This window comes from Cervus elaphus, chromosome 18 (assembly GCF_910594005.1).
Source record: "Cervus elaphus chromosome 18, mCerEla1.1, whole genome shotgun sequence".
NCBI classification, from domain to species: domain Eukaryota; kingdom Metazoa; phylum Chordata; class Mammalia; order Artiodactyla; family Cervidae; genus Cervus; species Cervus elaphus.
The window spans coordinates 119,878,884-119,891,115 of record NC_057832.1 but is presented as its reverse complement, the minus strand read 5'-3'; the positions used below and the strand labels follow the sequence as shown (position 1 = coordinate 119,891,115).

Here is a 12,232-nt window from a genome sequence, read left to right as displayed (position 1 = left end):
TGTTGTACACATTTCCCATAAGCGAATGTTATTTAATGAAGTTTTTATTTATGAACGTGTGTGTGTGCTAAGTCGCTTCAGTCATGTCCAACTCTGTGCGACCCCAAGGACTGTAGCCCACCAGGCTCCTCTGTCCATGGGATTCTCTAGGCAAGAATACTGGAGTGAGTCGCCATGCCCTCCTCCAGGGGATCTTCCCCACCCAGGGATCAAACCAACCGTCTCCTAGGTTTCCTACATTGGCAGGCAGGTTCTTTACCTCTCGTGCCACCTTGGAGTCCTTATTTATGCACATTTTCCTTTTGAATAGTTTCATACTTTTCCTATCTCTTCATTTCTAATGTTATTAGAAGCGTGATGAGAACCTTGCCCTGTGCCTCCGCACTGGCCAAATTAGAAAAAAGGGATGAAATCAGCCACACATGATACTCCCCATGGGAAGATACACACCCATGAAAAGTCTATCCAAAGGCACATAGAAGAGACCCAGTCAAAGAGGGCCCTTCCACTCCCAAACTATATAAAGAGATGTTTGCTAGAGACATCGCCCTAAAGGGAATTCCTTCCAAGAGTCAGTAAGGCCAGAGAGTGAACCAAAGGCAGTACTCTGAGGATACACAATAAATCCTGGAAGGATGTCTGGTGATGACATTGGGGAGGGGCAATGGGAAGGAAACTGGAGAGAAATTCAGTAAACAGTCAAACGGGATTTTAATACAAAGGAGGGACTCTTGCCTTCTTTCACTGTTAACACTTTTTCTACAGTTAAATCATCTGTCACTTGGTTCTTGTTACCATCCTCCCCAGAGAGACTGCCTCTGCTCAAGCCGGGAGATCCCCAGGTGACATCCATGCCCTGGGACCTGCTCCACCCCTTTCAAATCACACAGTTAGGCATCCAGTGATGACTGCCTCCTGTTCTCAAGGTCTTCCCTTCCTTAAGACTGTGGCCCTTGCAGTGGCCAACCTCAGCCATCTCCAAGCCAAGCTCATCCGGTGTGATCGCAGCTGGACGCCTTCAGTGTCTCTCCTGTCTGAAGTCTGGGTCTTTGCCGGGTACCTGCAGCAAACTCCTCTGTGTTGAAATCTTGTTGTTCAGTCGCTCAGTTGTGTCTGATTCTTTGTGACCCCACAGACCGCAGCATGCCAGGCCTCCCTGTCCATCACCAACTCCCAGAGTTCACCCAAACTCATGTCCATTGAGTCAGTGATGCCATCCAACCATCTCGTCCTCTGTCGCCCCCTTCTCCTGCCTTCAATCTTTCCCTGCATCAGAGTTGGAATCTCAGTTCAAGGGTAAACTCGGTATTACTAAACCGTGGCTCCTTTCCTCGTCCCCCAGTCATTACGATAAGGACACTCACCCAAGGCAAACGCTGTGCCCAGGGTCGCGCTGGGGGCGTACGGCCCACCCCAGCAGCCTGCAAGAGCAAACTGGTACGGGTCAGGTGTTCTGCAAGCAGAGGGCATCATCCTGGTAGGCAGAAATCAGCCATGGCGCGGTGTTTACACCTCAGAAATCATCACAGAGGGCTCCCCTGCTGGTTCAGTGGATAAGAATCCCAAGTGCCAATGCAGGGGACACGGATTTGACCCCTGGTCCGGGAAGATCCCACAGGCCGCAGAGCAACTAAGCCCGAGCACCACAGCTTCTGAGCCTGTGTTCCAAAGCCCTAGAGCCACAACTCCTGAAGCCCGAGCGCCCCAGAGCCTGTGCTCTGCAAGAAGAGAAGCCACCGCAAGGAGAAACCCACACACCACAACTAGAGTAGTCCTCACTCACCACAATCAGGGAAAGCCTGCGCAGATATAAAGACCCAACACAGCCAAAAATAAATAGATAAACAAAAAGTTTAAAGTAAAAAGAGCAAAGAAAGCCTTAAAAAAAAGAAGAAAGAAATCATCAAAGAGTACAAATCAGAAAGAAAAAAAAAAACAAAAACGCATTCCAGGGAGTTCCCTCGCAATCCAGTCATCAGGACTTTCACTGCCTGAGGGCCTGGGTTCCACCCCTGGTCAGTGAACTAAGATGCCACAAGCCTCATGGGGTAGCCAAAAAAAAAAAAAAAAAAAGGAATGCATTCCAGAGAGCTATTTATTTAAAATCATCAGCAGATCACAGGTTACGTCTACGTCACTGAGACAACTCTCTGAACTCGCTTCTCACTGATAACTGCAGTGACCCCTCACATATGGGCCCCGGGGGAGTCGGCAATCCTTTTGAGGCTGTATTTTCAAAAAGCCAACCCGCCTCGGGTGAAATCAGCTAGAAGCAAGCGAGGAGGGGTGGGCACTGGAGGGAGGTGCCGTAAAGCTCTGGAAGATTCCTGGCCGGCTCTCGCACCTGCCCACAAAGCCCTCCTTCCACACAGGTGACCAGGATCTTCACCTTGTGCCAGGCTACGAACCGCAGAAGGAAGCCAGTGTGCTTCCAAGCTAATTACGGGAGGCAGAAGCGGGGGCAGGCGCCAAGCCAGCCCATCAGGTTTCAGTTAGCCCCATAGGCCGGACAGAGGCCCTGGGCCTCCTAAACTGATGCCTCACATAGTTTTTATGTTCCCGTTTTGGCTTCATTGAAAAACAGTTTTATTTATTTCCTTGACTGTGTCAGGTCTGAGTTGTCACGTGGGATCTTTCGTGGTCGTCCACGGACTCTCCAGTCGGGGCGTGGGGTCAGCAGTTGAAGCGCCGGCTCAGTAGCTCTGCAGCACGTGGGATCGCCGTCCCCCGACCAGGGATCAGAACCTCTGCCGCTGCATTGGAAGGTGAATTCTCAACCACCGCACCACCAGGGAAGGACCTGGTGAAAATGTTTTTTTGTTGTTTTAGGCAGAGAGAAAAAGAAACAAAGAAACTACAGCGGGGGCAGAGTGCCCGCTGGACTAGAATGAAGCATAAATGTTTTGGCTGCCTCTTCCGAATTTCTGGGCTTCCCTGGTGGCTCAGCTGGTAAAGAATCTGCCTGCAATGCAGGAGACCTGGGTCCGACCCCTGGGTTGGGAAGATCCCCTGGAGAAGGGAAAGGCTACCCACTCCAGTCTTCTGGTCTGGAGAATTCCACGGACTGTATAGTCCATGCGGTCGCAAAGAGTCGGACAGGACTGAGCGACTTTCACTTTCTGAACTATCTCTTGTGCACATACTTTTTTTAAAAAATATTTACTTATTTTTAATTGGTTGATGATTGCTTTACAGTATTGGTTTGATTTCTGTCAAAATGCATGAACAAACCACAGGTGTTTATATGTCCCCTCCCTTTTGAATCTCAGGAAACTCAAACTAGGGCTCTGTAGTAACCTAAAGGGGTGGGATTGGACAGGAGAGGGGGTGGGGGGGAGTGGGGGGGAGAGGGAGACTCAAGAGGGTCAGCGCGCACACTTTTAAGAGCAGCTAAATGAAGGATGGTAGGGATGTAGGTTCAGCGTCCAGCCTGGGTTGGACCCCACTCTGCCCGCTGGGGCAGGCTTCTTACTCCCCGTCTGCCTCAATTTCCTTATCTGTAAAATGGAGACGATAATAACACCTGACTTCACAGCCTCACTGTGAAAATTAGAGAAGTAACCCCACAAAAGGCTGGCTGCAGGGGCGCACAGTGAAGGCAGTGCCACGAGGCCCTGGCTCCAAAGGGCCCCCACACGCGGGGTGAATGCTCTGGGTCATATTTTTGAAATTCTTAGTAATTTCATCTTTGGAATTTCTTTTTAAATTGAAAAAAAAAATTTTTTTTGTGGCCATGCTGCACGTTCAATCCCTGACCAGGGATTGAACCCAGACCCTTGGCATCGAAAGCTCAAAGTCCTAACCACCGGACCGCCAGGGACTTCCAGAGTGGTTGGAGTTTCTGTTTTGTCAGTGAAGTCTCGTGGGACAGGAACAAGGCCAGGGCTGCCTTTCCAGGAGGACCCACCCGGCCTGTCTTCCTCGGGAAGATTCCCAAGCCCCTGCCCCAGTGCCCCCCAGCAGCTGGGGTGTGTGCCCCACCGTGTCTGGGACCAGGGCCCACTCCTGACCCAGGCACCCAGAGTGTCCGGGCGCCAAGGCTGCAAAGCCCTGGGAGGTCACCTGTCTGCCAGGGATTGGGTGTAGCCGCCCCGTCCACAGCCAGGGCTGGTTTGGCAGCTGGTCGGAGGGGGATTCAGCTGCTGGGAGAAGTGGATGTGGACGCTAACAGTCGGGACAGGGCCCCAGGGCACTGGAGGGTCTACCCTGCCTCAGGAGAATGACCTCAAATAGAAAACGGAAATCCTCAGGACAGGCTGACCACGCAAGAAAGCAACATGCTCTGGGCGTCAGTGCCTTTCACGCACTTTCCCTGCTGGCCGGACAAGGGCCTCCATGGTTTCATTCTCTGCTGGACCCTGAGAATCCAGGCTGGACCCTGGCCAGTCCTGCTGAGATCTGTCCCACAGTATGGCACGATGAAAGTTAGCTGTCATGATACTTACTCAGCTCCGTGTGTTCTGCGCGGACTCATATGTCTCGCAGGCCTTTTTCCTGTCCTGGCCTGGGAAGGTTAGAAAGAAAGGAAGAAAGAGCGCTCAGTCGTGTCCAACTCTTGCAATCCCATGAACTGTAGACTGCGAGGCTCCACTGTCCATGGGGTTCTCCAGGCAAGAGTACTGGAGTGGGTTGCCATGTCCTTCTCCAGGGCATACTTCCAGGCCCTGGAATTGAACCCAGGCCTCCCGCATTGCGGGCAGATGCTTTTACCGACTGAGCTACGTGGGAAGCCCTGAAAGGCTAGGGGCCATGTCTATTCAGGGTCCCCCCGGGGCCTCATACAGCCCCCTCCCACTGATACGGACGCCCCTCCAGTGACAAAAGATGACATCCATCACGGAGATGAGTTTTTTCATTGATTCTGACAGGTTAAACCACCACGTTCTGTCAAAGCAGCCAAGCACTGAAGCCCTACTGGACGCCCACAGGGGAAGTGGGGAAGGGGCGGTCTGTTCCCCTGCATCTGGAGAGGCCCACCACCCAGGAGCCCTTTAAAAGGAAACTGGGCTCCAAGTGAGACACTGTGGACGCTAAATGCCGTCAGAGCTGGTACAAAGGATGAGGCTCAGCTGCATGCTGCCCCTTGGCCTGACCGTCACCCAGCCTTAGCTCTTATGAGAAATGGTAACGGCAAATTTGCTATTAGAGTAGGATTTCTGACTTCATTGTAACACCGGAGTTGTGAGCCATAGAGGTGTTTTTTTCCCCCTAACCCCGTCACAAACTCGGTCTGTATGTGAAACACCAGGTCACAAAGGACAAGAACACTTCTGGAAATTAAAACGTTGGTCCCTTAGGGTGTGTTTCTCTATGTCTTCTGATTTTTTAAAAATTGGGTTTATGTCACTCTTCCACTGTAAACATTCCCTTTAAAAGCTTTAAGTCTTTAGATGTTCCCAGTATTTATTTATCCAAGAGTTTCAGTTGAAGTGCCTAGTGGCGATTTTATTTTGATTTGGTCTCCTTTGCCAATCCTGTAATAGGACAGCTGCCGTTTTTCTAAACATTCATGGTGAGAAGGGTAATTTACTGAAAAATATCAAGGGTTTTAGAGACAGGCTGAGCTTTTCCACGGATTAGGAACTTGATGAATGTGTAGAGGAAAGTAGTGATAAAGACACCTGCTTGTAGCGGGCAGGGGGAGGGTCAGCTGCAAGGGAGTAAGCACGCCCAACAGTAGATAGAGGTTCACTTCTCTCTCTGGTAGAATGCCAGGGAGATGGCTAAGGCAGGTGTGGCGCTTGGGACATGGACTCCTTCTATCAGTTTCTCTGCTGAGCATCACCAAGTTGGCCTCGTGTGTCCAAGCTGGCTGCTTCAGCTCCTGCCTTCTCCTCTGCAAGCTAGTTAGAAGGAAGGGAGTTTCTAGAAGCTGCATACACTAGCTATAAGAGGAGCTGAGCTGGGAATTTCCTGGTGTTAGGACTCCGTGCTTTCACTGCTCAGGGTGTGGGTTCAATCCCTGGTCGGGGAACTAAGACCCAGCAAGCCATGTGGCGTGGCTTTAAAAAAAGAAAAGAGGAGCTAAGCAATGTAGTTTCACAACCTCGTGTCCAGCAAAAAATCAGGGATACTATTGCTAAAAAAGAAAGGGGTGGGGTGGGGTAGGAAGGATGAATTAGGAGTTTGGATTTGAGTCTTTTTTAGTTTCTTTTATGTTTTTCCTACACACTACCATATATAAAATAGATAAACAACAAGGCCCTACTGCATAGCACACAGAAGTACAATTAACATCTTGTAATAACCTGTAATGGAAAAGAATCTGAAAAAGAATAGAGATATGTAAATATGTGTAACTGAACACGGCTATACAACTGAAACTAACACAGTTTTGTAAACTAACTATACTTCAACAAAAAGTTGTTTTGAAAAAAAGAAAAAGGATAGGAATGCAGATACTGGGAGGAACTCATTTAGATTATATCTGTAAAATGCCGCTGCGGTGCTATACAAAGAGAGCTGTCGAACACTGACCTTTATTATCATCACTGTATGTGTTTCTCCTGATCTTAAACATACCATGAAATTCTGACAAGAAGTCACCTGTCGTTCTTACGTTTGTACCTTTCGACATACCATGTCATCGTCTCTCACAGTTTTTCAAATTTCTCTTTTATGCTAGTTTTTTTTTTGGGCGGGGGGGGCGGCGGTGGATAGTGGCACTGTTCTGGGTCTTAGTTGTGGCATGTGGGATCTAGTTCCCTGACCAGGGATCAAACCTGGACCCCTCCACATTGGGAGCTCCGAGTCCCAGTCACTGGACCACCAGGGAACTCCATCTTTTTCACTAGTTGTGTGCATCTTTATTATCAGGGGCCTCAGTGCTTCAGGCTTCCCAGCCGGCTCGGTGGTAAAGAATCCTCCTGCCAGAGCCAGAGACACAGGACGTGCAGGTTCGATCCCTGGGTCGGGAAGATCCCCTGGAGGAGGGCATGGCAACCCACTCCAGCATTCTTGCCTGGAGAAGTCCATGGACAGAGGAGCCTGGTGGGCTAGAGTCCACGGGGTCGCCAAGAGTCGGATGTGGCTGAGCACGCACATACGCTCTGTTCTTCAGCAGCGCCCAGATGCGTGTGAACTTTTTTTGTTTCTTTGGCTTGGGGTTCATTGTGCTTCTTGGATCTGTGGGATTGGAGTTTTCATCAAATTCAGAAAACTGGGGGCCAATATTTCTTCAAATTTTTTGTTGTTCCTCTCTTCCCTCTACTTGGCAATTCCACTTCCAGGTATGTTAGGCCACTTGAAGTTGTCCATGTTATGGATGTTCTGTTAATTTCTTAAAGACTCCTTACTCTTTGTGTCTTATTTGGATTGTTTCTGTTGTCTTCAATTTCACTCATCTTTCCTCCGGTCATGTCTACGCTGTTTATTCCTTCCAGCGTTTTTTTCATCACAGATGTTGTAGCTTTCATCTCTCCACCTTTGATTTGAGTCTTTTTAAACTTCTTTTCTGCCTCTCCTAACAATGCTTTTGTTGTCCTCAGCCTTCTCGTACATACAGAATTCTGTCGCAGTAGCTGTTTTAACCTGCTTGTCTACGGCTTCTGTTTTGACCCGGTCGGTGATTTTCCCTCACTCCTGGCCATTTTATCCTGTTCTTTGTATGCCTGGTAATTCTTTATTACAGGCTAAACATTTTGGAGTTTGCCTTCTTGGTGCTGGATATTCTTTTTTTTTTTTTTAAATATGCTTATCTTTGCTCTGGGACACAGGTCAGTTACTGGGGAATGGTTTGATCCTCCCCAGGGCTTTATCAGATAGGACCAGAGCAGCCCGTAGCCACGGGCAGATTTTTCTCTGCTTCTGAGGCAGTCTCTGGCTCCTCTATCTGATGCCCCGCGGGCACGAGGTTTTTCTCCAAGGCTGGGGGGAACACCGCCTATTCCTGGGCCAGGATTCCTCTGCCTGCTCCTTTCAGGGAGTCCTCCCCTCGGCCTCGGGCAGTTGTCTCACCCACATGCTCCAGTCAAGGAGGGACTCTGCAGATCCCTGCAAATCTGGCTCTGGGGGCCGGTTCCCCCCCACACACACACACATCTGCCCCCAGCACTCTGTCGAAACTCTGTCTTGGCTTCTCTGGACTCCCAGCTCTCTACATCCTCAGGTTCCAGAGAGAGATCCCTGCATTCCCCAGCCCCTAGGTACAGCAGTGCTCACAACAGGCTCTCTGGACACTGGAACACCAGCCCCACTTGCCTGCATCCTGGAGATGGCTTCCCAGAGGTCTCCTGACATGACACCAGGTGCTCTGGGCTTCATGCTTGCAGCAGCGCCCCCAGACCCCCCCCCCCCAGTGCCCCGCTTCTGCGCCCACCTGTGCACTCAGCCTCTCGCAGTGGCGGCCGTGCCCCCCAGGGTCTCTTCTCCTTGCCTGAGGCTGCGACTAGACCTGGCCCAGGCGCTCCCAGGACTTCTAAGCCATCCAGTGGGTTACAACCACACCTTCTTCAACGAGGTCCAAGGCCCCCTTCCAAGTTGGTCCTTTGGGGCAGGGTCCCCCACCTCTGGGCTGCGGACTGGTACCTCCTGTCAGATCGGCAGCAGCACTGAAGTGCAAAATAAATGGAACGTGCCTGAATCATCTTGAAACCACCCCTACCACCCCTGGTGCCTGGGAAAACTGTCTTCCACAAAATCAGTCCTTGATGCCAAAAAAAGGTTGGGGACTGCTGCTTTCAGACTTCTTCCAGAACTTTCTTTCCATCTTGACAATTTACTCACTTATCTTGGCTTAATAATCCTTCACACGAAACTTTCCCCTCTGAAGTTATTGTGTGATTTCTGGCTCCTGGATGGACCTAGATTGCTAGAGACACTAATTTTTTTCATAAGTTAATCTTGAACCTGGCATCATTGCTGAATCTCTCATTAGTTCCAATAGCTTGTTGATTTCGCTGGCTTTTTAATAGATGATTGCATCATCTCAAATAGTGACAATCCTGACAGTCCTCTTTCTCTTCTTATAAACTCTTTCATCTGGCTCCACTTCTCCTGTGTTGGCCAGAGTCTCCAATACTATGTCCAGTGCTGGAGATGATGGACAGCTTGGATCCTGGTCATGTTCCTTTGAAGGAATACGCCTAGAGAATCCTGGCAGTCCAGTAGTTAGGACTCTGTGCTTTCACTGCCGGGGGCCCAGGTTCAATCCCTGGTCAGGGAACTAAGATCCTATAAACTGTGCAGTGCAACTAAAAAAAAAAAAAAGGTAGAAATTATCTATCACCTAGGATATCTGCTACAGATTTTTGGTACCAGGTTAAGGAAGTTTCTTCCTATTCCTAATATTTTAATATCTTTTAAATTCACAAATGGATGTTAAATTTTTTCACATGCTTTTTCTGGAGCTTTTGAGATAATCCTGAGGACTTTCTCCTTTAGACTACTGCAAACTTATTGATAGATATTCCCTTAATTGAGAGAAAGACAAGGGGTACAATAAACTGTGGAGGAGATCCCAGTTAATATTTTAAAATATTGTCTTCTAATCCATAGCCGTAGTATCTAGAAAGTATTATCCTATCCAGAAAGAAAGAGGTTCTGGGAAACTCCCTGGCGGTTGGGACCCTGAACTTTCATTGCCAAAGGCTCAGGTTCAATCCCCGGCCCAGGAACTAAGATCTTGCAAGGTATGCCATGCAGCCAAAATTAAAAAAAAAAAAAAAAAAAGGTTCTGCTTTATTTAGGATCTACACTTGTTTTAAAATCTGACTCTTGATTATAAAATATCAACTAAGAATAGTTTTTATTTCAAAACAGTCTCAACCATAACAGTATAGTATTAGAGGTAACACTTTGAAGTTAAGATTATCTTTTTTCTAGAATAATACTCAACAATGGGGGAATTTTTCTTTTCTAGTCGAAAAGTCTTGATTACAAAAGTAAGGCATGCTTACTGCATAAAAACTGAGGCAGTTGTCAAGGTACAAAGTAAAAACGGAAAGTCTCCAGCCTCCTCTTTCTTCTCCCATTCCAGTTACCAAGGCTGGTTTATAACTCAGAACTTGGGGAAACCTTTTTTACTATGCCAGTTTAACAGTATTACCCATCAATTTTCTGAAAGTCAAATAGATATTATAGCAAAGAATACTTATCTGATAAAATTAAGGAAAGCCCCACATGGCAATCCTTTTTTAAAAATGCTAAAATGTCATCATCTCCACTGAGCTCATATTCTTATATCACAGCAATAGCCCAAAGGAAGCTAAGGAGGAGAAAATTACTTTTTTCAGTCCCACGAAAACCTGAAGAGATGGAGCGGTGCCTCGCGTGGGTGTGGAGAGCAACAGCGTTCCCCGGAGGGGGAGCAGAGGGGTACCTAGAGCAGAGGGCTAAGCTGGGGGAAATTCAGCAGTCCTGGAGCCCTCCTCTGTCAGCCCTCCACGGAATGAGTTCACTGTTTTGTTTGAAATATCATGATGTCCCCAAGCTTTACACCAACTCAAATTCTGATGCATTTATGAAGAACACTTTCAAAGCCAACAAAAAAATAATTTAGGATTGGCTGACGCTTTGGGTTTACCCCCGCTGCTGTAAATAAGAACAAAGCCAAGATCTGTCAGTGAATGTCCTGGAAAGCGTCAACCCCATTATAAACACTCAAATAAATGTTAAACCACAGCAGCAGCGACAAAAAATGGCCCACGAGCCTTTGCTCCACAGCCTTCAATTAATGATGGAACAGTGGTAGCTTTGAGCAGGGGTGTGAGGCAAAGGGTTTGGGAAACATGCTGGAGTTCCCATTAGTCTTCATCACCCAGCTCCCTTCCTGTCATGTTCAAAAAGAGGATCGAAAAACACTTGGAAGGAAAGCCAAATATAGGAGCATGTTTGAAAGACTCCCAGATTATGGTGGAGGATCCACAATATCAGGGGTTTTTTTTAGTTTTTTTTTTTTTTAATTTGGAATTCCCTGGTTGTCCAGTGGTTAGAATTCTGCACTTTCACTATTGAGGGCCAAGGTTCGATCCCTGGTTAGAGAACTAAGATCCTGCATGCTGCAAGGTATAGCCAAAAAATATATATATAATTCTGACTGTAGCGCAGAGAAGATTGGAAGAATAAATGGGGGAGCCTCAAATAGTCAAAGATTGAGGCTGCAGCTGTGACTTGAACAGGTGGCAGATGATATTTTCTGTAGATAAGCTCAGTTGCCCCTGGAGGAGGGCATGGAAACCCACTGCAGTATTCTTCCTGGAGAATCCCATGGACAGAGGAGCCCGGCGGGCTATAGTCCACGGGGTCGCAAAGAGTCGGACACGACTGAAGTGACTTAAAACGCATGCATGCGAGCTCAATAGCATCTCCCGTTCTGTGTTCTTCTGCACTGTTCACATCTGTTTCTTCTCTACCCCTCGAGCCCGGGTGGGCAGTGGGATTGCGTCCACTATTGCAATGTGCGAAGGGACACTGTGCCAGTTGTGGGCAAAAGCTTGAGCTGGCCTGGCAACTGCCACCTCCTGCTTCTTGGGGTATCGCTCTTGGCGTTCAGTGACGGTGCCGTGAGAAGCCCAGGTCCCACGCAGAGGCACACGGGAGACTCCGCTGACAGCCCCAGCCAAGTTCCCTGTGAGAGCCCTGGTTGAGACCACCCCAGCCAACTGCAGCCCAAGCCACCACCTGAGCGATTCTGAGCAGAGCCACCCCGCTGAGCACAGTCCACCCGCCAGCCATGCGAGATGCCAGCTATGCTGGTTTGCGAGGGATGCTGCTACTAGCAAACTGGGCGCTTATACAACGGAAATGTCTTGTCTTGTAGGAGTTCTGGGAACGAGGGTCTGAACCGAGACATCAGCAGCACAAACCCCCCTGAGGCTGTGCGCGAGGGTCTGCTCCAGCCGTCTCTCCTTGGCCTACAGGTGGCCGTCTGCTCACTCTGGCTCTTCCGGCCCCCTGCATAGCTCTGTGTCCCAGTGTCCCCTTTTTAACAGGACACTGGTCGTACTCGATGGGGACCCACTCTAATGACCTCAGTGTAGCTCGATTACCTCTATTAAGGCCTTATTTCCAAATCAGGTCACATTCTGAGATATTGAGGCTGAGGACTTCAGCATAGGAATCTGAGGGACACATAATGATGATAAATTGCTCTCTGAAGCTCTCCAGTTTTGAGGTGGCTTGCTGTGCTCAAAAGGTAACCAGAACAGGTGGTTCTGGAGATGGAAGCACATGCTTCAGGAGACAGTAAAAATCCCTAAAACGGGTGGGATGGGAAGGGAGGTGGGAGGGATGA

The 12,232-nt window shown here is 48.7% G+C and overlaps 1 long non-coding RNA gene across 2 annotated transcripts in view; it reads right to left on the bottom strand.

Annotated features, from left to right (window-relative positions):
* Window positions 1-2,147: 2,147 nt before the first annotated feature.
* LOC122674854 overlaps window positions 2,148-12,232 on the bottom strand; it is a 36,121-nt gene continuing 26,036 nt past the window's right edge. For both annotated transcript variants that reach the window (XR_006335061.1, XR_006335062.1), the window contains exons 4-5: window positions 4,446-4,504; window positions 2,148-2,800 (exon numbers count right to left, since the gene is read on the bottom strand). This is a non-coding gene — a long non-coding RNA (uncharacterized LOC122674854). The remainder of the gene's footprint in view (window positions 2,801-4,445; window positions 4,505-12,232) is intronic.